At 54.5% G+C, this 25,722-nt stretch overlaps 1 protein-coding gene across 1 annotated transcript in view; it reads left to right on the top strand.

Annotated features, from left to right (window-relative positions):
• The first annotated feature begins 12,408 nt into the window (after positions 1-12,408).
• LOC108297239 (mitotic spindle assembly checkpoint protein MAD1) overlaps positions 12,409-25,722 on the top strand; it is a 293,725-nt gene continuing 280,411 nt past the window's right edge. The window contains exon 1 of the mRNA XM_037735355.1: positions 12,409-12,483. The gene's annotated coding sequence lies outside the window, so the exon portion shown is untranslated. The remainder of the gene's footprint in view (positions 12,484-25,722) is intronic.

The raw sequence follows: 25,722 nt of genomic DNA, 5'->3' as shown, positions 1-25,722 counted from the left end.
GATTTCTTTGAAGGGTCCTTGCAGCCTTCCTGTGGGAGGGCTGAGGAGTGCTGGCCTTCCTCTTAAGCACTTGCTTGGCCCCTGGGTATGGGGTTCTCAGAGTGAGGTGCTGCAGGCGACGACAGCGAGGCCTTTGGGAGGGGAAGAGTCCATCTGCTGCCTCCCCGCAGGCCAACTTATCTTAACAGGCCAGAAGTTTGTGTCTGGCACGAGTCTGGGGATTCATGCCCCAAATCCCCACCTCTTAATGTGCCTTTCCTTCAGTTCTGTCAATAGGACCTGTTTTCCATCCTCTCCTTGCTGAAGTGCTTATCTCCCCAGGCCACTTGGTCTGGTGCTCGCCTCTGCATGGTTCTGAAGGCGCCTCACTTCATTAGGCTGAGTGGCTCTGGACTAAGTGCACCTGCAGAGGTGACAGCCCCCACTGCCTGCCTCTACTGAGCACCGCTGCAGCCAGGACGGTGGCTGGGGAGCATGTCCCCTGGGGCAGCAGATGCATCCCCTTCCTATCTCCTTCCCTTTGAACCCTGTACGTACCCCTGCATCCTCTCATCCTCTTTAGCAAGTTAAAAAAAAGCTGGCATTTCCTCCCACTCCAGGAAACACTTTGTAGCAGCAGTCTCAGCCTGCGATGTTGGGCTGCCTGGTGGCAGTGAGAGCGCAGCGTGGGTGCGTTCCCAGAGGAAGGGCCCAGGACTCATGGCTCTGTGCTCGGATTGTGAGCTGGCCTGTGCCATCAGCACAGAAATCTGTTGTCATATTGGTGTTGCGCCCTCTCATAGTTGCCCCACGTGTCCGCCTCCTGCTTGGCACCCCCTCTGTGGAGCTTCAGGGCTGGAGGAGCACAATTCAGAAACCGCTGGTCAGGAGACCTTTCCTGGAGAAGTTCCTGTTCTGGTTGTGGATCTGGCCTGTGTGGGAGCCCGAGGTGGCATCTTTGAGGTGACTTGGGACTGCTGGGAAAGCTCTCTTTCTCCTGGCAGAGGTTTTCAGGCACTGCCATGGCATGAGCCTGTTTATACCTGGGACCAGAGTGGGCGTGTGCAAGCCACAGAAGGGAAGAAGGAAACAGCATGGGTCTGTCACTCACATGGGCCAAGCAGAGTGGTAACGTTTCTGCCGTTTGTGACATTTCTATTAGAGGGCAGAATATTCCTGACCTCAGCTCCCTAGATCAGAAAACGGCATTTGGAGAGCTGTATACGTTTGAGAAGAGGGTGTCAGGGTCAGTTCTGTCCTTTGAAAGCAAACATCTTTGTTGGCCCCCAGAAGGTGGTAGTAGAATCTAGATTTCCTCAAACATTTGGAGAAAAAACAAAAATGACTACTATTTGAATGTTGTTGGTTGTTGCTTTAAGAAGGGAATAGGGAGATGGGAGAAGGGCCCTTGCTTGGGTTCTCCCTAGGTCTTTTGCTGCCCTGAGCTTCTGTTTCCTTGCTTATTTAGAAGGGGTTTGCGTGAGCGTAGCCCCAGGAGAGCAGCCCACACCCCATAGCGGGAGCCTAGTGCAGGGCCAGGGCTACCAGGAACTGCTATCTGGGGAGGCTCCCCAGTCATTGAGGCCTTCTCTCTCACTCCCGGCCCTGCTGAGCCCAGGGCATCATCAATGGACTTGGAAGCATCCTCTTATGAACGCTCTTCTTGAGTTTCCTGGTAACTTCCTGTGAACTTTGTAAGTTCTGAGCCAAGAGCTTCCTTAGCCTTGATGCTGGCCGCTGCTGGCCCCTTTCCATGCCCAAGCCCAGGAAAACACATGCATCGATTCTTGGTCTGTGGGTGTGGAGAGCAACTCCAATGTCATCAGGTGATTTGAGTACGCTTTCCTTCCTTGTTTGGCAGAGCATAAAATCAGTCTCCAGCCCTCCCACGGTGGCCTCCACTGCTCAGCCCCAGGAGATGCCAGGAGATGGGGTGGCCCCCACTGCGGAGTGCACCTGGCTCAGGGTCTGCTTGTGAAGAAGTGTGGCTTCTGGAAGGGGCAGGCTTTGGGCTGGTGAGTGGACCTGGTCTGAGGGAGGGTGCTGGTGTTGCCAGCATCCTGAGCTTGAGGTGGTGCCATGGACCTGGAAGGGTCTCTGGACCCTGTTAGGAAACTGGGTAAGAGAATAGGAACAAAGAAACATCCACTTGCTAGACACCTGTGGGTACCAGGCACTCCACACGTATCCCCCTGCCCTGGCACTGACCCTGCACACTGGCGGGGGGGGGGCTCTCACTTTGTCTCGGTTTCCCCAAGGTTGTGGAGCTCCTCAGCCTAGAGTCTGCTTGTGAGCTCAGGGCTGGCTGTCTCCTAAACCCATGCCCTTTAACCACGTTGCCTCTCATTGGGCAATGCTTTTTCAAGCTTGGTCAATCACAGGTCACTTCCTCAGAGCCCGAGGCTTCTGATGCTGACGCTTTTTTAAATACTGTGGCTGAGAAACGCTGTTGCGCAGAGTCTATAGGAGGAGCAGTGTTGATGTTGCTCTGACTGGCGGTGCTGGTCAGCATGGGACAAGTGCGGGTTCCTGTTTCTGCCTCGTTGTGCTTAGAGTAGACATAGGGGCTCCAGGGGAAGGAAGGCTGTGACCACTGCCCCGAAGGAGCTTTCCCCCTGTCTGGGAAGAGAAACCAGAAGTAAATCCCTTAGAGGACTGGAGAGTGTTGGGCTGCCTGGTCTTGATCATGGCCATGCTTCCCACATGCCTTGCTGCTTATGAATTATATGGAGAAACTAGCCTGAAAATGGAGATCCTGGGGCTCACCTGCAGAGGCTTAGATTTAGGGCTCTTTGCTGAGGCCATTGCTTCCTCCATGAGTGGACTTTTCCCTTGGGCCTAGGATGTGGGCTCACATGTCACCATGAGAGGTGGTGGGCACGAGTCCTGCACAGCTCTGTGAGAGGCGGCGAGAGCTGGTGGGTAATTGTCCTGAGCGTCGCTGTGAGAGCAGGGGGAGGGGGGCAAGAGTCCCACACATTGCCCACCACCTGCACCTTCCTCTGCAGCAGCATTGCCCTCACTTGTTGGTCTAGGCCTTTTAAACAATAAACAATTATCTATCAGTATTTACTGTCTTTGGAAATTAAAATTAAAACATTATTTACAATTTATAACCTCATTAAAAACAATTCATTATCAGTTAACAAAATATATTTATGAAAAATGTATTTTCTAACACAAAATGAGATTTAGTGAGAGGAATGGTATTGTTTTTTATTTTCCACAAATCTCTTCAGTGTCTGGTGAAGTAGAAGACAGAGGCTTCTCGTGTCTGTGTCTGTTTCCATCTGCTGTGGTCTCTTCTGAGTCTGTGGAATAAGTCTGGCTCCACATGGGTGTGCAGTTGGAGGAAGGAGGGCCTGGTGGCCTGAGGGCCCCCCACCCACATGCTCTGCTCAGCCTGGCTTGCTGGGTGGCTGCAGGGCTGAAGGCAGGAGCATTCGCTGTTCCTTGATACCTTTCATGGTTAGTCTCACCTTTCTGGGTAGTGTTTGTTCAAAATTCTGATTAGAGTATAGGGGGCATTTTGTGTTTGTTGAACATGAACATCATTAGTGAACATTAGTCATTGACTGTCTGGGAAGGTTTCCTCAGTTGTGGTTTTTCTGGAAAAGGTGTGACTTGTGTATCCTAGAAAAGGCCCAATTTGCAGCATTCTGGGCGGTTGAAGGAGGATGGCTCAGCCTGTAAACGGCAAAGCTGACTTCCTTTAGGCGTTCTTGCCCTAGATGAGCCGCAGGGGTGGCCCCGGGGCCTGGAGATTGCGCCCAACTGATTTCTGGTGGAGCCAAGAACTTGGGTAGCCACAAGATGCTCTCTGGGAACCCCACAGATCTAAGACTAGTCCCTAATAAGAGAGGGTGGCCTCCCCAGAGAGTGTGTGCAGCTGCTGGACACACATGGGCTCTAGTGACCGGTCCTGTTTAAATGGGCAGATTTTTCTTTTTGTTGTCATAGAGAAGCTAATTTCTTATTACCTGTCAGCTATTTTCTTCTTTAAACCAAATAAGAAACTGGAAGCTTTCTCACTAAGATCAGGCACGAGACAAGGAGTCCCACTCACTGTTCCTATTCACTGTTGTACTGGAAGTCCTAGCTAGTGCAGTAAGACAAGAAGAGGGAATAAAGGAAGGAAGAAATAAAACTGTCTTTGTTTGAAGATGACATGATCATCTATGTAGAAAATTCTAAGAACAAAAGAACTTGTAGAATAATGCATGGTGAGAACAGGGTTGCAGGATGCATGGGTAATACACACCTGTCAGCTGCTTTCCTGCATACCAGCAATGAGCAGAGGGAATTTGAAATCAAAACACAGTACCATTTACATTAGCACCAAAAGATGCCTTAGACACACAGGCCTGTATAGGATGTGTGTGAGGAAATCACAAGACCCTGATGAAAGAAATCAAAGGTGTAAATAAATGCAGGGCATTCTATGTTCATGGATAGGAGGACTCAGTATAAATGCAGAGGCATTCTATATTCATGGATAGGAGAACTCAGTATAAATGCAGAGACAGTCTGTGTTTATGGATGGGAGGACTCACTATTATCAAGGTGTCAGTTCTTCCTAATTCTCTCTAGAGGTTTCATGCAGTCCCAGTCAGAATCCCAGCAAGTTATTTTTGTGGATACCAACAGATTCTAAAGTTTTTATGGGAAGGTAAAGGTGGCAATGCCTAGCACAACACTGAATAACAAAGTCGGAAGATTGACACTCCCCGACTTCAACACTTAATGTAAAACCACAGTCATCAAGACAGTGTAATGTTGATGAGAGAATGGACAAATAGGTCTGTGGAACAGGTTGGAGAGCCTCAAAATAGACCTCCACAGATATAGTCTGCTGATCGTGTGCAGCAGAGCAAAGGCAGCTCAGAGGAGAATGGTTTTTTCAGCAAATGGTGCTGGCACAGTGAAACAGCCACAGGGAAAAACCTAGACACAGACCTTACATCTTTCACAAAAATCAACTCAGAATGGGTCACATACCTAAGTGTAAAGCACAGCACTTTAAAACTCCTAGAAGATAACAAGAGAAATATCTAGCTGACCTTTGATTTAGCAGTGACTTTTCATATACAACACCAAATGCACAATCTGTGAAAGAATTGATGAGCTGGACATCATTAAAATTAGAAATTGCTGCTCTGCAAAGGAAACTGTCGAGAATAAAAAGAGAAGCCACAAATGGAGAAAATATTTTTCATTGTCATGCAAAAGACACATCTGATAAGGGCTGTTATCCAAATCATACAAAGAACTCTTCAAACTCAGTGGTGAGTAAACAGACCACTCAAATAAAAGATGGATGAGATCTGAACAGGTGCCTCACCAAAGCAGAGATACAGGTGATGGAGAAGCATGTGAGGAGATGCTCAGCATTGCATGCCATTAGGGAGTGAAAGCACCCAGATCTCACCATATGTGCTTAGAACGTGGTCGGCAGCAAATGCTGGTGGGACATGGAGCAACAGGAACTCTTGCCATTGCTGTGGGAATCCAAAATGGTGCTGCAGCCACTTTGAAGGTAGTTTGGCAGCTGCTTAGAAAGGAAACATTCTGTACAGTCTAGCTCTGTGCCCCTTGGAAGTTGTCCAAGTGCGTTGAAAACTTATTTTCATACAGAAACCTGCACATGAGTGTTTCTGGTAGCTTTATTCATAATCACCAAAATGTGGAAGTGACTGAGATGTCTGTCTCAGTCTGTTTTTGTGTTGTTATAAAGGAATATGTGAGTCTGGGTAATTTATAAATAAGAGGCTTTTTTGGCTCAAGGTCCTGCAAGAAGCATGGCGTCAGCACCTGGCTTCTGGTGAGGGCCTCAGGCTGCCTCCATTGGTGGTGAGAGAGGGGAGCTGGCACCACATGGTGAGGAGGAAGGAGGAACACAGGGAGACATTAGGCTTCCTGTGACAATTAGCTCTCCTGGGAACCGATCAAGTGAGGACTGCTATTTAGCATGAGCCATCATGAGCCCCCATGGCCCAAAACCCTCCTCTCAGGCCCTGCTTCCAACCCTGGGGATCAGATGTCAGCCTGAGATTTGGAGGGGTCAGGAACCACACGGTAACAGTGTCCTTCCATAGGTGAATGGATAAACGGTGGTATGTCCAATAGAATACTATTCTGTGCTAAAAAGAAATGAGCTAGCAAGCTGTGAAAAGACATGGAAGAACCTTAAATGTATATTGCAGAGTGAAAGAGGACGATCCGCAAAGGTGGTGTACTGTGCGATTTCTACTCCATGATATACAGGAAAAAACAACTGTGGACACAGTAAAAAGTAAAAAGTGGTTGCCAGGGATGGATGGGAGGGATGCATAGGCAGACCCAGACAGTTTTTGGGCAGTGAACCGACTCTGCACGTGGCTATGATGATGGACACGCTGTCTTATGCCAGGGTGAACCCACTCTACTCTGCACATGGCAGTGATGGTGGACACGCTGTCTCACGTAGGAGTGAACTGACTCTGCCTGAGGCCATAATAGTGGACGCAGCCTCATGCAAGAGTGAACCCATTCTACTCTGCATGTGGCCCTGATGGTGGACACACTCTCTTAGGCGGGAGTGAACCTACTCTACTCTGCATGTGGCCCTGATGGTGGACACACACACTCAAGCGGGAGTGAACCCACTCTATTCTGCATGTGGCCCTGATGGTGGACACACACTCTCAAGTGGGAGTGAACCCACTCTACTCTGCACGTGGCCGTGATGATAAACACGCTCTCTTATGTGGTAGTGAACCCACTCTACTTTGCATGTGGCAATGATGGTGGACATGCAGTCTCATGTGGGAGTGAACTCACTCTCCTCTGCATTGGCCCTGATGATGGACACACTCTCACGCGGGAATGAACCCACTCTACTCTGCATGTGGCTGTGATGTGGACAAACTCTGATGCGTGAATCAACCCACTCTACTCTGCATGTGGCTATGATGGTGGACATGCGGTCTCACATGGGAGTGAACCCATTCTACTCTGCACATGGCCGTGATGGTGGACACGCTCTTTCATGCGGGAGTGAACCCACTCTGCACGTGGTTGTGATGGTGGACATGCAGTCTCACACAGGGACTGCAGAGATGCATTTCTCCAAACCTGAGAAGGTAAGACATGACAAGTGAGCTGTGTGTCAGCTGTGGACTTTGGTTCATAACAGCATGTCCACATCATTTCATCAGCCATGACAAATGTACTGCAGCTGTATGTGGTGCAGGGGAATCTGCCTGGGGCTGAAGGGTAGATGAGAGCTCTCATTTCTGCTCAGTTTTTCTGTAAACCTAAAATTGCTCTAAAAAATAATGTCTGTAAATTTAAAACAAAAATTAGCAAGTAAGATGAGGCTAGAGAGAGCTGTCCCAGGGGTCAGACTGTGGAGACAAAATGCAATTGGTGCCGGCTTCCTCCTGAGTCAGCCTTGCTGTTTGCATGGAGGAGAGAGACCACACTGAGCGTCAGGAGGCAGCACCTTGGTGGGTCGGTCCACAAGGCACATCATTCACTATTCTCTCCATTAGGAACACCTGACCAGCCCCCAGGCGGCATATCATGTGTGATGGTCAGGTACTTGTTGGGGGCTCACAGGACTTGTGTGACTGCCAGTTGCTGAAAGAAGGAAGCAGGTCCCGTTTCATGACCAGAGACACCCCAGGTGTGATGGCTGTCACATTCTGCTGCCCTTCCCAGCCTGAATGGGCTGGGGTGGGAATAAGGGCTGATGGGGGCTGAAGGGCACAGGGCACCCCTGGGGAGGTGGGCCTGGAGGACACACCTTAACTGCCCTCATTGCCACTCTCTGGATCAGAACCTGGGGGCCCAGCTGGTGCAGGCACGAATGTTCCAGCACATTTGTAAGGATGAGCTGGGAGGACTTGAGCAAGGACGCCATCAGTGTCTGCGCGAGGTCCCCTGGGACTGACGAGGCTCGTTGGGGAAGCAGAAGCAGCACTTTGAATTTTAAATTTGTTAAATTCCTTTTCCTCTCTCAGTCTCAGCTGTTCCCTATTTCCCTTGGAGAGCCAGGGAGGTTAGTGTCCTCTCATCTCCATACTCTGCCAATTTTACTGCCTTTCCATATTTCCTCACCATGAATGTAACTGATTTTATGATGCTTAAGCCATTTTTAACGTAGCCTCTCATCACAAGGTAGAGAAGCAAGGGGGATTGTGCCTCTCCAGACCTTAGAACATGTGTGCTTTCTGTTTTTTAAGCATTTGGGCTAAGACTGCCTTTGCAGATTCCTGAGGTACCTGGGATGAGCATGTGCCGTGTGCCGGTCCGCTCCGGGGCCCGAAGAAGGCCGACACCCTGCACGTCCATCTCTTTTAGGAACTCATAGTGCAGTATTTCAACCCAAAATACTCCAAAGGGTCCAAATCTAGTTTAAAGAGAGTTTATTCAAGTGCAAGGTTCTTTGAGGACGGGCACCAAGGAAACACAGATTCCAAAGAATGGAAGTCAGTGTTCCGAAGCATGGAAGTTCGGGATCATTTATATAGACAAATTTAGGGAAGCTTAGGAGAATCTCAGCATCCTTCTGCATGAGGGCTTAATCCATCGTTAGATCTGATTCCATGCGGTGGCCTTTATCTTTCAGGGAAGGTTGATTTGGCATCCATATGGAAGATGTAGCAGGCATGGGGTCTTGTGCCATCTGGTCTGTAGGTGCAGGACAGTGAAAGAGGCAGTTAATCCATCACAAAGATTGGTGACTGGAAGTGGGAGAGATCTGGTGTGTGGTCTTTTCTAGTCACTTACGGAACAAGAATGAAGAAGAAGAGTTGCGGGCATGCCCTCCGGCTGGGTCTCCGGGGCTTATCTTTCCCCCTTGGCATAATAAACTGTGACAGTCCTGATGTTTATTTTATTTTACAAGTGGTGGGGGAAGTGGGCCCAAGATTGTGTGGGAGGCTGGTCTCAGCCAGACCTGAAGCTGATGACCTAGAGAGTTAAGCTCTGGCCTCTCAATTGCTTCCTTATTCCAGACTCCTCAGCCTGTTCATCTGGTGTGCCCCTGGGGAGCTCCTGGAGAGGGGCGTGCTGTAATGGTATGGAGAGAACTCTGGGCTTAGGACCTGGCCTCAAGGTGCTGTGTGTCCAGGCCAGCTTCTCTTCAGCCCCAGGATGTGGTGACTGAAGTGCTTCAGCACAGAGACACTCGAATGCTGGACCTCTCAGGTGAGCCCTGTGGCTGCACCCAGCTGGACACCTGCTGCAGGCTGAGGGCTGGGCAGGGAAGTCCAAGAGGAGGGCATTTACCTCCCGACACATGGAGGTACTTTTGATGTGGCGAGGGGCATAGGGGCAACCGGGGGCATTTCCTGCACCCACTTGGTGCTGGAGCCTGCCTGCCTGCCTTGGTGCTTACCCCCATCCCTGCCCCTCTGTTGGGTAATGTTTTCTTCACCCTTCTGCTGGGCTCCAGAAGGACAGCTTTTTGGACTGGTTGGGAGTGTCCTGGCAGTGGGTCCCTTGGGAGTCATGAGTCCCCCTCCGCCTGTTGACCCAGCTGCCCACCTGTCTGCCCCTCCAACGGTGGTGGTTGTGTTGCGTACCTTCCTTGTGTCCAGACAAGATCCTGGGGGAGGCTGTTGGCTCAGGCCTGGGGTGAAGAGAGCACTTCTTGGACTGCTTCTGATGTGTGTGTAAAAATAACTGCGTTTGGCCGGGTGCAGTGGCTCACGCCTGTAATTCCAGCACTTTGGGAGGCCAAGGCAGGCGGATCACAAGGTCAAGAGATCAAGACCATCCTGGCCAACATGGTGAAACCCTGTCTCTCCTAAAATACAAAAATTAGCTGGGCGTAGTGGCACATGCCTGTAGTCCCAGCTACTCGGGAGGCTGAGGCAGGAGAATTGCTTGAACCGGGGAGGTGGAGGTTGTAGTGAGCTGAGATCACGCCACTGCACTCCAGCCTGGTGCCTGGCGACAGAGCAAGACTCTGTCTCAAAAAAACCCTGCATTTGTTTTTCTGATCTGTGGGCAGAAGCATGAGCCTGCACATCCAGCTGTGTGTCTCTCGCCAGCCTTCCTCTCATCAGGGAAACCATCTCCGTTAGACAGGCGGCCTCCAGAGGGATGGGATCGAATGTGTGCTCTTCCCTCATGATGGGAGGTACCCGGGGTTCCTGTCCTGCTGCTTTGTGTGTGACTGGACTCTGAGAAGTGCATGTCCCTCACGTCCTCGTCGCTGGCAGGTGATGGATTCAGGCCTACAGTGGGAGGGGCGCTGCCCAGCAGGAGCTGTATGGACAGGAGCCTCAGTGAGCCTGCTGGATGGCTTGGCCTGCCTGGGCCTGTCCACATTCACAGTCCAGTAGAGGCAGACCTTTTATTCTTCCATGCCTGCCACAGTACATTCAGATATCTGGCCATAGGCAGAACCATGGGCTTTCCCTCTTCCAGGCCTCTGTATTCTTTTGCTCACTCCCCACCCCCTGGCCAGCACCCACCTGGTGTCGACCCGCTGCACATGTGAGCACACTCCTGGTGGTGGGTGAGTCCTGGCGGCCCCGGCCACCCCGGGGATCTGTAGGACCCTCACGGAATGCGCCTGCGCAGTCCCTGCCCCTTCCAGCTGGCTCCGGAACTGGAAGGAAGATTAGGGAGCTGCCTATCCACAAACCCAATTTTATCCTTGGGGTGGGGTTACATGCCACCTCCACTCTGCCCAGTTGGTCAGTGCCAGCAGCACTCCCTGCCCCCTCAAGGTCCAGATACCCTGAAGCCTCGGGAATGCCTGTCTGCATCTTTGGCTTTCCTCCTCCCCTCTGTGGTCCATGGGCCTGACTCGCACGTGGGAAGCCTGAGGGTGGGAGCAGAGAGACTGTAGCGTGTGAGCCGAGGATGGTGCCTCCTGCCCCTAGGGAGGCATGGCGTGGCCTGACGGGCTCGTGGGTGGCAGAATGGACCTTCTGAGGACAGGTCCCAGCAGCCACCTGTTCTGTTCCCCAGAGTGAGAAGGGTAGAGGCAGCCGGTTTCAGCCCCACCCAGTATCCCCGCCAGGATCCCTGCCATGACCAAGGCCCCAGCCGAGCCTTCAGCCTTCTTGCGGACACATTGTGTTTTCTGCTTTCTTGCTCAGCTCTTCATGTCACACAGCCTCTGGTGGCGTGCCTGTGCCCTTGCTGAGGCCTCTGGGTGCAGAGACTCCCATCAGGGCCTTCCCTCAGGCAGGGCAGGTCTCCCGGCCTCTCCTGAATGGCCATTTTCCGGAAGCAGCCTTCCTGTTCCTGGTCTGTGCTCTTTGTGACTCTGTGCTGATGAGCAGGTGTTTCATGATGCCTGAACTGCCTGGGTCTTTCATGGTGTTCCTGCCTCCTCTACCCTCCCACTCTAGCACCAGGGCTGCGTTTCAGAGACTCTAAGCTTGGATAGCCCTGTCAGGTTTTAGCAGCGCCATTTGGGAGATGAGAGGTGGCTGAGCTGCTGATGACAAATGCGATTCAGTGACAGAAATGCAAAATAATTAGTCTGGGACCAGAGAACTACAAAGAACATATGCAGACTGGGACAATCTTTTGGTTTCATGAGAAACACATTGATTTAGAAATAATCTGGGGGATGGCGTCAGTAGCTCCTAAACGGGTGATGAGAGCCTGAGTTGATTATGAGTTGAAGTAGCATGCTCACCTCCTTGTAACCAATGACCGTGATTCAAAAAGCGTTTTATTTATTGAATGCCTCTTGGTGTCTGGGCCTTTCATCCATTCATTCTTATCATGAAGTACTTAGAGGTCCACACTATCTTAATCTCTCAGGTGCGAGCCAGTCTCTTGCTTGAGGTCGCAGCTGCTGGTTGGAGCCAGTTCAGACCTGCTCCAGGGCCATTGCCAGCTGCGTGCCGGCATGGGTAGTGGGGTTCGGAGGCCGCAGCACCTCTACCCCAGACTTTTCTCGTTCCTAGCAGGCCTCTGCTCCCCTGACGCTGGGAATCGGGCACTGACACCCACAGTGCCGGCTGCTCTCGTGCGTTTCCTGGAGTGCAGGGGTCTTTGGTGGGTGTGAGGTTGTAGTCGCAGGTGTGTTCCTGTGGGTCTCAGACCTCTCGCAGTTCCATGCCACCCAAGTGCCTTCTCCAGCCCATCTCCTCCTTTCCAGGCTGCTGCCTTTCCCCAGTTGTTTCTGCTCCCTCCCTCATGCCCATCTATTCCTGGTTCCTGACATCTGGTCCTTGGTCCTTCCTGCCAGTGTGTGTGGCCTGAGGCCCTCTCCTTCGTGTGCAGCTGCTGCTCCATGGCACAGCCCAGGGCAGCTTTACAAGAGGCTTTGTGTCCATCGCCCTCAGGAGAATCCTCCCTGGATCAAACGTGCCATGCTGTCCCTGCCAGCCTCTTAGCCCCAGCTCCTCCTCTGCTCTTTCCCCTGCCCTTTGGGTGCTCCCTTGCGGGCCCCACTCCACAGCCTCCTGTGTCTTGCTGGGGCTCTTCGGGGTGCCGCTCCTTTGTACCCCGTGATCACTTCAGATTTGCGTCCATCTCCTCCTCATGGTAAGCAGGGTAGGGCGGGGATGTCTTCTCTGCGGCACTTCAAGACTGGCAAAGGCCCGTGGGCTCACGCCAGTCCCAAGCACTGGAACAAGCCGGTCAGGCCAGCACTGTGCAAGACTGTCCTCAGAGTGGGTTTGTTAAGAGGCCCCCTCCAGGAGGATGTTCACATGTCCTCATCCCACCCTCATCTGCTCTGCCTTTCCCTGGGCATGCGGCCTTGGATGTGACTCAGCCCGGTGGCTTTCTCCCAGGTTCTCAGTTGTAATCTGCCATTGTTTGAAATGTCCTATTGGCAGTGTGAAGGGGGGTTATTTATTCTGAGGTCTGTGGTTTCTAATGAAGCCTGACCCACAGGGACAGTGTCAGTGAGCACCTGGTGGGTGGAGGCTCGTGGCTCACTGTGCGGCTGATGACAGGCATAAAAGCTGCCCAGTGATCACTCTGCCTCCTTACAGAAGGAACCTACTAAACTTGCGTGGGGTTTTTTTTTTTTTTTTTTTTTTGAGAGTTTTAAAACTCTTGAGTGCCAGAAGAGGCCAGTCCTCAGAGACGCTCCTGAGCCTCCTCACTCTTTCAGAGCTGGGTCAGGCCTGGTGTGTGCTTGGTGTTCAGGAGGCCGGCAGTATCGGCTGATGTCTGTTCTTAGTGACCACTTGGTGCACATTCACTGTGCCTCGCCTGAGCTGCCGGGTCAGGTGTCCCCAGGCCTGAGAAGGGAGATGGCTCTGCAGCTGTGCACAGGACCTCCAGGCTCCTGCGTGTGTGGGCTGGGGGCCTCCAGTGATCTGGTCCACATTTGCTGTGTGCCCGAGTGCCTGTGCGTTTATTGAAAATGGAATTTGAAGCTGCCTTTGTTACCACCCTTTTCTAGGTGGAGTCTTCAACCTGGGGCCCTCCAAGGGTTGTTCTTTGTAGGTTGTTCCTGTCCATGGGCTGCACTCTGAGCCTTGCATGTGTCTGTTCTTGGCTCTCGAGGCACTGTCCTTCAGCCTCTTGCCAGGTCTTTGCTGGAACCGGGGCCATGTGGTAGGGGTGCCATCCCTCGCCCAGCAGGAAGTGGCAGTGAGGACTGAAGCCTGGGCCTGTCCTCGAGTCCACTGCTCCAGCGCCGCGGGCCTCAGCCGCCTGTGGAAAGCAGCCCACGGAAGATGACCCGTCGCTAGGAGGCCGCCTGGCTGTGCTCGCTTTCTTGCCTGCAACACCGTAAACGTGAGGAGGCCCAGGGGCTGCGGGCCAGGGGTTGATGGGCTGCATCTCAGATGCCAGTGTTGGCTCGCTCTTAAACAGACACTTAAGCTGACTTTTGTCCATTCTTCTGATTTTAAAGCAGTACAAATGTCAGGAGCCTCTCTTGATATTGTCTCCCCAGTTTGTTTTTAAGAGCTGCAGTAAGTGATCCTAGGAAGCCCTCAGCTGGAGGTAGGACCTCAGACTGATCTGCAGTTTCTGGAGCATTGATGCTGCCCGGCGCTTCTGGGTGCTTGCCTCTGAGTGAGAGGGCCCATGGTTCACTGCCCTGTTTAGAGTTGTCAGAAACCTCAAGCCAGCCTCCTGCCAGTGAGGTTCTGCCTCACCTGGTGGGAGTTGTAGCTGGAATGGGTTTGGCACCTGGGCAGGTGAGAATTCGTAAATGTTCGCAGGATATCTCAGATGCCATGTTACAGTTTTGTCCTGAGAGTATGGTGGAGCTCGCTCACCAGGCTGCAGAGGCATCACTGCCTGCCACTGAGCTGTTGCCCAGGGCACATGTGGGGCCAGTATTAGGAGGAAGGATCTGTGGGCGACTCATCTCAGGGCTGCTGTTTGTCCTCTTTGTCCCCAGCCAGGCATCTGTCCCGTCATCAGGGTCATGGGAAAGGGCACCACACCCACCTGCTCTGTCGGCACCTGCCTCATGGTGCCACTCCCACCCTCGGGTCCAGGACCTGCTAGAGGACACCTGGCAACTGTGGCAGTGACTTGTCCTGCCACTGCTGTGCCGCTGGTGTGCCTCATAACCTGGGGTCTGATGTGACCTTTCTGTGGCAGGTCCTGTACCTGTAAAGTGCAGACCTGGGGACAGGGACTTTTAGGGTTGCTGTGAGGACTCAATTGTTAGTGCAGGCAGGGAGCCCAGCATGGGCAGGGGCCCAGGATGTGGAGCTGAGACCACCTGCATCCTCGAATCTCTGTGTGTCTCCTGCCCTGGAGCTGAGGGGCCGCTGCCGCTGCCTCTGTCCTTGGCCACCTGTAGCTCCTGCACCCTCCTCAAGCCCCAGAGAGGCCTGCTGGCATCCCTGGCAGAGACCTGGCATCCTCCCTCACCCGGAGGTGCCTCTGTTGTGTGGTGTGACCGTGCTTGGCACTGAGGAAGTGGAATGGCTGGAATTCCAGGTGGAATGGCTGTCTCCTGACCCAGAGGAGGGTGGGGCAGGGGTGCTGCTACCCACCCTGTGGTGGTGCTGTGGGCTCACCATCCTTGCCAGATGGCCCGCAGCAACCAAGGGTGGGGCAGGGGTGCTGCTACCCACCCTGTGGTGGTGCTGTGGGCTCACCATCCTTGCCAGATGGCCCGCAGCAACCAAGGGTGGGGCAGGGGTGCTGTGGGGTGGGGTGGGTTGGGCCCGCCCCTCCCATGGTGTATGAAGACCCGTCAGGTCAGCCCCTGGGGAGTTGTGGAGCCCCAGATGCTCCTTGCTGAGCACAGAGAGAGAGCTTCATGACCTCCTCTCTGCCGGAGTCCTCCTAGCCATCCTGTCCCCACCGCGACCCTGGGCAGTCTGTCTCTGTTGGCTGGGGTAGACAATATGCAGGCCGGCTGTCCGAATTGGTTCCATGCTCTGTGGCAGTTCCACATCCCTGTGTTTGTGCATTTTGCTCCTGTGCGAGGCTCTTCAGAGCCCTTGTGCCCCTGGAGTGTTGGAAGAGGCCTGTATGGGTGGGCCTGCCTGTTCTCCGGGTCTCGATCCTAGTGGGTCCTGCACTTCTGCCCTGTGGCCTGCCCCTCCTGCCTTGCTGCTCTGCAGGGTGAGCAGGGGCGTGGAGAGCTAGGGGCTCCTGGCCGCATCTGTACTGGGGCTACTGGGGCCTTCGCCTTGCTCCTGGAGGTTTGTGCGCAGCTTCCCCACCTAGGGGAGGAGCCCTGCTCGAAACCGATTTCTTGTCCTGGGGCCATCGCTTTTGTGCAGGGCTTTGCAGGGCCCTGGTGTATTTGAAGAAGCTAAAAAGCCCTTGCCACAGTGGAAAGGGGTGCTGGCTAATTGGCAGCTTTATTTATTTATTTCTGGCTGAGTGGTAAACAGCGCTGATTCTTCGCACAGTGGGAACAGATTGGGAGGCATTTACCTGATTGATTCCTCACCTGCAGTGCCGCGCTGCCAGAGGATCTATCGATTCGGCGCCACCTGCCAAGCCCATTCTGAAACAGGCTTAATTGCCTCCGACTCGCTTCCTGAGATGGCACGTCCTGGCCGTCCTCGCCTGGAGGCTGCTGCCTCTGGGGGTGTTGACGCCTCTCTTGTGTGCCCTTGGTGGGTGGTGTGTTCCTTGGGTGGACTGGGGTGCTCTCCTACATGGTAGGGAAGGAAACCCAACTGTTACCAGCTCAAGCACAAACAGAGCCCACCTAGTGTCAACTGTGCTCACACACAGGACCAGGTGCTCGCCAGTGCCCTCTGTCCCACACCCCAGCCCAGTTTCGCTTGCTGGGAGCCCTCCTACAGTGTCACTGGGTTGTGACGTGCAGTTTCATCTCAGTCCCTGAGCCAGTTGAGCTCTCCTCCTGCTCTCTAAGCCACACTCAGCAGAAGAGAGGCAGGCGAAGTACCAGCCGCCTTGTTTGTACGCTTCCCTACCAGGGCAAGACAGGCAGATGGTGGGGGGGGGGGAAGCTTACCTGGCAGGGGTGCTGGGTGGGCTGCGGCCGTCACCACCTACACAGACGCCATGGCGGCACATGTGCAGCTCTGGATGCATCCTGCCCTGTGACTTCCCAGCTGCGCCTGGGGGTGTGCGTCAGCTTCACACCAACACCGTGGCAGCACATGTGCAGCTCTGGACACAACCATGTGACTTCCCAGCTGTGCCTGGGGGTGAGCATTAGCTCCATCACCTGTGCACCTGCATAGCTGGCAGGCATGGCCCCAGCACTGGAGCTGACTTGCTGTCTTCTCTGACCAAGGCCATATCCTTCCTGCCTCTCATCTGCCTGGAGAAGGCCAGAGTCAGCTCCTTGGTTTATGGTGCCAGGACCTGGTGATTGGCTGCTTTAAGTGATAGTTATCAAGGAGCTAGAGAATATTTTAAGACACTTTCAGGTGTGAGATTCAGTGAGGCACATGAGGTGGACAGGTCTGACATGGGCAGTCTGAGCATTTCCCCAGCCCGCTGGCCACATGCAGGGTGGCTACTGCTCCGACCTCTCTTAGTGATGGCTTTCCTGTGGATGACATGAGGCAGTTCTCCCTGTCCCTCCAGACTCCCCCAGGAAGCCACTGTTAAGACTCGAGGCCTTTTTCCAAGAGTTTCTCTGTCCCTCTTGTTTCCCTGTCCCTGCTCCAGAAGCCACTGTTAACACCCAGGGTCTTTTCCCCAGTGTGTTGGCACATCTTGGCTCCCTGGCCCTTCTGTGCCCCTCTGCTGGTTCCTCAGGTGTCCACTCATCCAAGCCCATCTGGCTGCTATATGGGCCGGCATTCCTGTTGTGCCAGCCCCTGCCTGGTGCTGGAGAGGATGGAGAGTGAGGCAGACAGATCTCATCATCTGGAGTATACAGGCCTGCAAGGGAGGTTGGATGTCATTGGGCTCATAGAGAACTAGGGAAAGGTGTGGGCTTTCCCTCCCTACCCGCCCCTTCCCCACCAGGCTCTGGTGCCAGAGGCTGAGTTTGGCCAGGTTGGTTCTGGGCCTGAGCAGCCTCCTGCTGGTGACAGTTCCAGGATGCCCTGATCCACAGTGTAGTCCTGTTCCGCTCCCTCCCAGGAGCCCAGAGGCCTGTTATTCTGAGGTCTGTGGTTTCTAATGAAGCCTGATTCATGGGGACAGTGTCAGTGAGCACCTGCCTGGCAGTGCACCCCTGGGCACCGTGAGTCTGCTGATGAGCCTCTTGTAGCAGCTATGAGGCCGTGCCTGCCACTCCCAGGGGGGCTCCAGGCAGGGCCATGCTCCTGAGCTCTGCCTGGACCAAGTGTGTGTGGTATATTTGCAGCCTCCCTCGTCCCTGCCTGTCCCTGTTGTGCCCGGCAGCTGCTGGCGGCCTGGGTGTGGAGGCCTCTCTCAAATGCTGAGCAGAGGTTGGGAGAGGGCCCCCTAGGTGGAGGAACTACATCTGGGCTTATCCTCCTGGCAGTGCCCAGTGCCTGCACCTCATGTGGAAACTGGGCCAATCAGTGAGTGGGGGACTGAGATCACGAGGCCTCAGGCAGGAAGGGCCCCAGAGCTGCCTGGTCTAGCTCGTCCTAGTGAATGCTGTGGCGGGACCCCTGCCCCGGGAGCCCGCGCCAGGAGTGTCCTTACAGCAGGGGCTGGTGTGTCTCTGCAGGAGCCCTGCCATCACCATGCAACTCCGCTTAGGCCCAGCTCCCTCGAGTCCACTCGTGCTGTGATGGCAGCTGCCTGTCTTCCTTGCTGGGCCTCCCTGAGGCCGGGGTCTGTGTCTGCCCTGGAGCAGGTGAAGGGGTGAAGACCTTTCTTGCCCTGCCCTGGAGGCCACACCAGCCTGGTGGGACCCTATTCTGATCCCGGCCTGCAGCCTTAGAAACAGAGGCAGCTCCAAAGTTCTGCTGTCCCCCGAGTTCCTCCCATGAGGGGTTCACAGACTGCCTTCCTGCCTCCTGTCCTGCACCCCTGCTTTTCTTGGCATATGCTCTTGTTTACAAGTCTCTCACACAGTGATGCCCTTAGATAATTATTATGTTTCTAAAATGCCTTGGTTTTGTGGTGTTGGGGAAACAAAGCAACAGAACACACAGTCCTGGCTCTGAGGAAGCCTCTGGGTAGGCTGGGCAAGAGTCAGACCCATGGGGCGCAGGAAGCCTGGCAGAAGGCAGCACCGACGTCTGGGCTTCAGCTTGGCGCCTGCACTGCCAGTGCCTCCTCCTGGTGCCAGGTTCTGGGAAAGCCATGCATATTGCAGGGTGGTGACCCCCATGGCCACCACCCCATGCTTTCCAGGGTGTGGTGGTCATAGTCCTGGGCTTTCTCAGAGGATGGTGCTGGCTATGGAGGCTGGCCGCTGCAGCGCTGCCTTTGTTATCAGCTGGGAGAAAGTGATGGAGGGCGTTGAGCTAGGTGAGACTTTAGGAGGTGTGATTTGCTGTAACACACAGGCGTGGCTGTTGGGGTGAGCACATGCCACTGTGGTCAGGCTGTAAGGAATGGTCCTGAAAGACAGGCAGCAGGGGAAGGGGTACTGTGTTGGGCAAAGCCAGCAGGTGGAGAGGGCCAAGAGAGGAGGAGGCTGCCTCACCACCGACCCAGCATGAGGCACTTGACTGCAGGAGGCTTTGCTTCATTTGGATAAGTGAAAAGGCAGGCACCACCGGGTCCCAGGGAGAGCCCAGAGGGCCTGATGGGAGGTTGGAGAGTGTGACCTGGGGCTTCTCCACCCAGGGCTTCTCCACCTGGGGCATTGCTAGGGATGTCTTGGGCGAGTCCTGGGAGGAGGTGGAGCGAGGAGGATGCTGAGGGTAGCTTTTGCGGAATAAGGAGCTCTTGGTTGGATGCTTGGAATGAGGGGAGATCCGAGATCAGAGTCATGGACCCCAGCGAGGAGCCAGTGGGAAAGAGCCCAGGGGTCTGGAACAGTTGTTGCGGGACATGGGTAGCAGCCCTCTGTAAGCCGCATGGGTGTGGCCGGGACCATGCTGGGGATCCCCTGCTGGACTGGCAGGCTCTCCTTCCTCGGCAGCACTTTGGGTTTCAGGGTACATTGTCACTCAGCACAGGTTGCCCCCCAGATCTCCAGCCCTCTGTCCTGCAGCCTTAGCTCACCTGCTGCTAAGTCAAGGGCTTGGAGGCCTCTGACATCTGCATGGGGGCCAGAGCACCGGCATGTGCTGTCTCCACAGTCGGGGCCTGAGAGCTGCCTGGGGCCAAATTGCGCAGGGCTGGGAGGATGTAAAGAGCTGCTTTTGTGGCATTGCACAGCTTTGCACAGCTGTAGAGAGTGTGCACCCCACGATAGCTCCTGCCCAGTGCATCTGGGTGGGAGGTGGAGGGCTCTCACTCCCGTCCCAAACTATGTGGCTCACTGTCAGAAAGGGTGTGTGACAGAGACATGGTAGAGAAGGCGCTACAGAGAGCTACAGCCTGGGAGCTTCTCATGTCTGTGAACCAGGGAGCGGGCACTCCTCTGGTCACTTCACTTTTTGTTGTTGTTTGTTGTTTGTTTGTTTTTGAGACAGAGTCTCGTTCTGTCGTCTAGGCTGGAGTGCAATGGCATGATCCTGGCCATTGAACTCGCCAGGAAGCTTGAACTCGCTTCCTGGGTTCAAGCGATTCTCCTCCCTCAGCCTCCCAAAGTAGCTGGTAATTAAAGGCACATGCCATCATGCCTGGCTAATTTTTGCATTTTTAGTAGAGATGGGGTTTTACCATGTTGGTTGGGCAGGTCTCAGACTCCTGAGTTAGTGATCCGCCTTCCTCGGCCTCCCAAAGTGATAGGATTACAGATGTGAACCAGCACACCAGGCCTGGTCACTTGTTTTGAGGGAAGAATGGAGAGGGAGGGAAAGGAGGGCACTGGGACAGGAGAAATTTCAGAGTAGATGAAACACAGCAGGAGGCCGGGCTGCCTGGTGTGAACCTCCTTGCTTTGTGAAAACACCCCTTTGCCAGCAGCACTGGGCAGCACTCACCCTGTAGCCCTGGAGCTCGAGCCCGACAGCTCCTGCTTGTCAGCGAGGGCATCTGGGAGGCAGACCATCATGCGGGGCTGGATGCTGGGGTGAGCAGGGGCAGCTGGGTGCATGGAGCCTGTGGCCTTGATGGAGGACAGCTCAGCTCCAGGTCTGCACTGCAGGTCAGGGCTCAGAGATGGGAGGACACTCGCTGGGCACCTCTCCTCTGAGAGCAGGCTGTGACCCACATGGCTGTGGAATGCTATGGATGTGTTTGTGCGTGCCTCATGTCACCTGTGAAATGCCTGTGAGATGCAATGTGGGTTTTGGAGGGGCGTGCTCAGCTGATGGCAGTGCCTCATCCCGAGGGAAGACTGAGCTGAGCCTGCCCTGAGACGGCACGAACCTGTGGTGGAGGCAGTGTGTGGGGAGGGGCTGGGAGGGACGGCCCTGTTCCTTCACTTCCTGTCACTTGCCCCAGGGAACTTGGACATTGAGGACCTGTCACCGACAACAGCCTTGATAAGGCTTGTTGGGGAGAAAATACTGGCCCAGCATGTTGAGTGGTCTGCGTCTTGCCACATTCATACCGTGCGCTGCAGATGCTGGGCAGACCCCTGTGTGCACACGCTTCCACATGGCCAAGCTCCTGTGGCTCTCACACATCACTTGGGGCTGACCTCCTTGCTTCTGGGAGCCTGACGGCAGCACTGGGGGAGGCCCTGCTAGTCAGGAGGGAGGGTTCACCTCCATAGTGTGCTGGTGAGATATGTGACCACTGATCACACTCTGCGTGTGTCATGCATGGGACTGGTTCTGCAGAGGAGCCCCCAGAGTAGGGCTGACACTGTACCCTGGATGCTGCCCTGTCCACTCCAGTGGAGGGTCTGACAGGCTGCAGCTAAGTGACACCCCTGGCAGCACAGTATCCTGCATCGTGGTCAGGAGTGGCCAGCTGGCCACTTGGGATGAGTGTTGGCTGCACAGGGTGGAGGGCGGTTAAGGGACACTGAGCTGGCCTCATGGGCTGGAGACTTCTAGGGCAGTCAGGCAACCTGATCCTCTCCTGTCCTGCCCTTTGCTGGATGCTAGGGAACATTTGGGGTATACTTAAGGGGCCATAACTATGGAAGGGACTGGGGCCAGGGATGCCAGTGTCCGGCAGTTGTTGGGATGTTTATGGATACAAGTGAGTTGTTTTGCCCCAAAGGCCAGCGGGGCTCTATGGAGACACACCCCTCATGGTTGGGCACTTCCTGATGCTGTCCTCTCCCCAGCAGGGCTTCTGTCGTCCCCTATCCTGTGTTTATTCTCACGCTGCTAGTAAACACATACCCGAGACTGGGTGATTCATAAAGGAAAATGGTTTCATTAACTCACAGTTTATCATGGCTGGGGAGGCTGCAGGAAAATGAAAATCATGGCGGAAGGGAAAGCAAACACGTCCTTTTTCCTATGGTGGCAAGAAGGAGAACTGCCGAGCAAAAGGAGGAAAAGCCCCTTATAAAACGGTCACATCTCTCGAGCTCACTCACTATCATGAGAACAGCAACATTGAACAAAAAGGGGAAAAGCCCCTTTTAAAACAGTCACATCTCTCAAAAGCTTACTCATTATCATGAGAGCAGCAGTGAGAGGGTAACTACTACCAGGTCCCTCCCATGACCCATGGGAATCATGGAAACTAAGATGAGATTTGGGTGGGGACACAGTCAAGCCGTGTCATATCACCCCTCCTCATTGTGAATTGGCAGCCTCCTGTCAGTTGAGACCACGACCTTGGTGGCGGCCTCCGTTTGTGTGTTTCTCACAGCCTCTATCTGCACCAGCAAATGCTTGTGGAGCTGGATTGCCTGTGAGTTTGCACAGGGGTTGACTTGGCTTGGGAAAATGCCCTGGGAATGGGGTGCAGCTTCCCTACAGAGCCTTGCTTCTCCCTGGCAGTGGCCCCTGGGCCTGCCAGGCTGTTCAGCAAGGAGGGACCCGGGGAACGTAGTATTACAGGAGACTCTTAGCTGCTTCTGGTCTTTCCTGCCTGCTTTGGCTGCCTGCCTGGCTGTCTCTGCCAGCCTGAGCTCTAGAAAAGGCTGTGTTCCCAGTGTCAGAGCCTGGACACCCTCTCTGGCTGCACTGGGAGCTCCCGAAGTCGGGTTTCTTTGTCTTCAGATGGTGATCAGCACTGTGCCATGCTGGGTATTTGATGTGGGCCTTCACTTGTTCATTGCAGATACTTCTTCATCTCCACTGTCTTCTTTGCCATGAACATACTTCAGGATCTCCTGGGACTTTGTGCAGCACTGCCCAGGCCTGCAGAGGCAGGGTGCAGACCTCCTTGTACGTGGTGATGTGCCTGCCTCCTCAGCTAAGGCCCTCTCACGGACTCTGGGACATCCAGATGCCATACTCTCTGCTAGGTCCCATGGCCTGTCCTGCCTCTTCCTCAGGTCTCTTCTCTGGCTTTTCTGCTCCAGCCAGATGGACCTGGGCCTCCTGCACCAGTATGACACATGACCTGTTACTGCTTTTCCGCTAACTGCCACTCCCACAGCTCTGTTTACACACATGAGCCCCCCCGCGCTGGCCTGCCACGTGTGAGTACCTGGCTTATCCAGGCCCTGCCCACCTAAGGTCTTGCTGGGGACACCTTGATTTCCCCGCCCTGGCATTTGTCATCTGTGCTGGCTCTCTGGGGGCTTGCTGCTCCATCATCCTTCCTGGTGAGATTCTCATCTCTTAGAGGACAGAGGCTCCTTGTCGCTCTGTTCAGGAGGCGTTTGTTCCACACCTGCTGTGTGCAGCCCACTTTAGGTGCTTCAGGAACATGAGATGAGTCAGGCCTGAGTCTCGTTCATCCTCCAGCGCTCGGCGCACATGCAGCTGCCTGCCCTCCAGCTGCACCCACACACTCTACTCCCCAGGCCTGGCTCTTGCTCCCTGTGGTACTGGGAAGGGGGCTTAAGAGGAGCCTGCAGCTGGGACTGCTGGGAGCAGCAGCCAACATGCCAATGTGGACAGTGAGGTCCTCTCATGCCCTTCAGCTCTTTCTATGGTTGCCTTGGCTCTTATTTCGTGTTGAGGAAACAGAGGGATATTGGTTAGAGAGTGTGGTTGGTTAAGTGGTGGGCAGTGGGGCTGGGCCCTATTCCCACTGAGCCTGATCCCCGCTCCACGGTCTCTGTCAGTGCAGCCCCCTTCTGTGTTGAGGTGGTGGGATGCTGGCAGGAGAGGGTTGTTGGCCTGGGGCAGAAGGAATGGGAAGTCATGCCCTGAGAGCTTCTCCCTGCAGCACCCGCCACTGTCCCCTCCTGATGGCAGTGCCCAGGCTGTGCCTCACTGCATTCCCTCTGCTCCCACTGCTCCATGCAGGCCACGAATGGCATGTCCTTCTTGTTGGCCAGGATTCATCCGGACCTTGGGGGCAGGGCCATGGTTTCCCTGGATGTGCCCGTGCGGGAGCCATGCAGACTGAGTGCCTGCAGCCCTGGTGTCGACACGACATATGGAGCCCCCATCCAGTGCCTCCTCTGACCCCATGACCCTGGAACATGCCAGGATTGCTGGGAAGGGTCCTGAGCCAGCGCCCCTTGCGTCCTTCTGCATGGGGGCTTCCACATTGCGTCAGTGGTGGGCCCCAGGTTCTAGGGAGCCCTGGGTCGCGGGCCTAGGATAGCAGACTGAGCGGGTGCTGCTCCAGCTGTTTGGGCTCTGGCAGGTCTCCCAGGTGCTCCGCTCTTTTCTGCTACACTGGTCCGGAAGGCTCCCTGCTGGTGCAGCAGTGCTCACTGGAAAGCAGGGCTTTAAGGCCCTTGTGTTTGCAACGCAGATCCTTACCGAGAGCCCAGAACTACCTGTGGGCCTCAAAAGATGGGTCTGGCAAGTGTCTTGCGTGAAGGGCCAGAGGGCTTTGTTGGGTAGGGGGTGGGGTCTCTGTTGAAGATGCTGAACTCTGCCACTGTGCTATGAGGGCGACAATGCTATTCGTATTTGATTCTGTATGACTGTGCTCCAACAAAACTTTGTTTAAGAAAAAAAGTTACTTACAAAAACAGGCTGCAGATAGGATTTGCCCACAGGTTGTAGTTGTTGGACCCTGTTAAGAAACCACAGTCCAAGTCATAGCCGTGTTCATCTGGGTGTTTGCTGTGGGCCTTCACTTGTTCATTGCAAATACTTCATTTCTACTGCCCTCTTTGCCAGGGACACACTTCAGGGTCTCCTGGGACTTCTTGCAGCAGGGCCGTGGCTTCCCTGGATGTGCTCATGTGGGAGCCATGCGGACTGAGTGCCTGCAGCCCCAGCGTCTACATGGCATGTGGAGCTCCTATCCAGTACCCTCTCTGGCCCTACGACCCCGGAACATGCCGGGATTGCTGGGAAGGGTCCTGAGCTGGCGCCCTGTGGTGTGAATGCAGCCTTGCATCCTTCTGCCTGGGTGCTTCTACACTGCACCAGTGGTGGGCTCTGGGTTCAGGGGGAGCCCTGGGTCTCCAAGTCATAGCCGTGCTCATCTTCATGAAGCATCCCGCCATCAAGTGATGTCAGCTTGGGCCTTGCTGCAGGGTGGCGTCCTGCAAGATGCAGATCCCAGCAGTGAAGCTTTCAGTTTTGAAAATTGCTTCCTTCAGGAAAGATGCCCTAGGACCATATACCTTGTGTCCTGAGGGAGGATGGTGTCCACCAGTGTTAGGCCTGGCCAGGCGGCACTGCAGGGTGGGAGCTGTGTCCTGTGTGGGGAAGGCCCGACGTTTCCTGCCCAGACTGTGGGCTGGCCTGGGGCTCTCCCACCTGAGGTTTGTTGACATGGCCTTTGGGATGACTCATTACCATCGGGCCATTTGCCCTTTTGTCTTTCTCGTGTGTCTTGCATGTTCTTTTGGGAAATTTCTGACATAACATTACACTGACGGAAAAGTTGCAGAAGTAATGGAGAATGTTTCCGCACACTGTCCGCCAGCTTTCCGGAGGATAACGTCTTGTGAGCCTCCGTATAAGTTATCAGAAGCTGTAAGGTGTTGGCACAGCAGGCACAAGTCCTGACTGCATTCAGATCTTGCTGGCTCTCCCACTGAGGTCCTTTTCCTGTGCCAGGATCTGGTCCGGGAGCCCCCTTGTGTTTGGCGGCCCCGGTCCCACACTGCACTCTGGGACAGGAGAGACTGCTCCCCAGTCTTTCCTGTTGTCGTGCCCCTGCCTCTTCGAGAGCACTGGCTGGGTGTTTTGTGGCTGTTCCTCGGTTGGAGCTAGTCTGATGTTCTACATGATTAGGTTGAAGTTACGCATTTTTGAACGGAAAGTCATAACAGAGATGTAGTGCCCGTCTGGGTGTGTGATGTTGGGGTGTGTGAAGTCACCATGTTCTGTCGCGGGTGGTGGTCACCATGGTCACCTGGCAGAAGCCTTTCTAAATGCATGGCTGCGGCTT

Source organism: Cebus imitator, unplaced genomic scaffold (genome assembly GCF_001604975.1).
Source record: "Cebus imitator isolate Cc_AM_T3 unplaced genomic scaffold, Cebus_imitator-1.0 Scaffold785, whole genome shotgun sequence".
Classification (NCBI taxonomy): Eukaryota; Metazoa; Chordata; class Mammalia; order Primates; family Cebidae; genus Cebus; species Cebus imitator.
The sequence above is the reverse complement of the archived record's forward strand: the minus strand, read 5'-3'. Positions and strand labels throughout refer to the sequence as shown.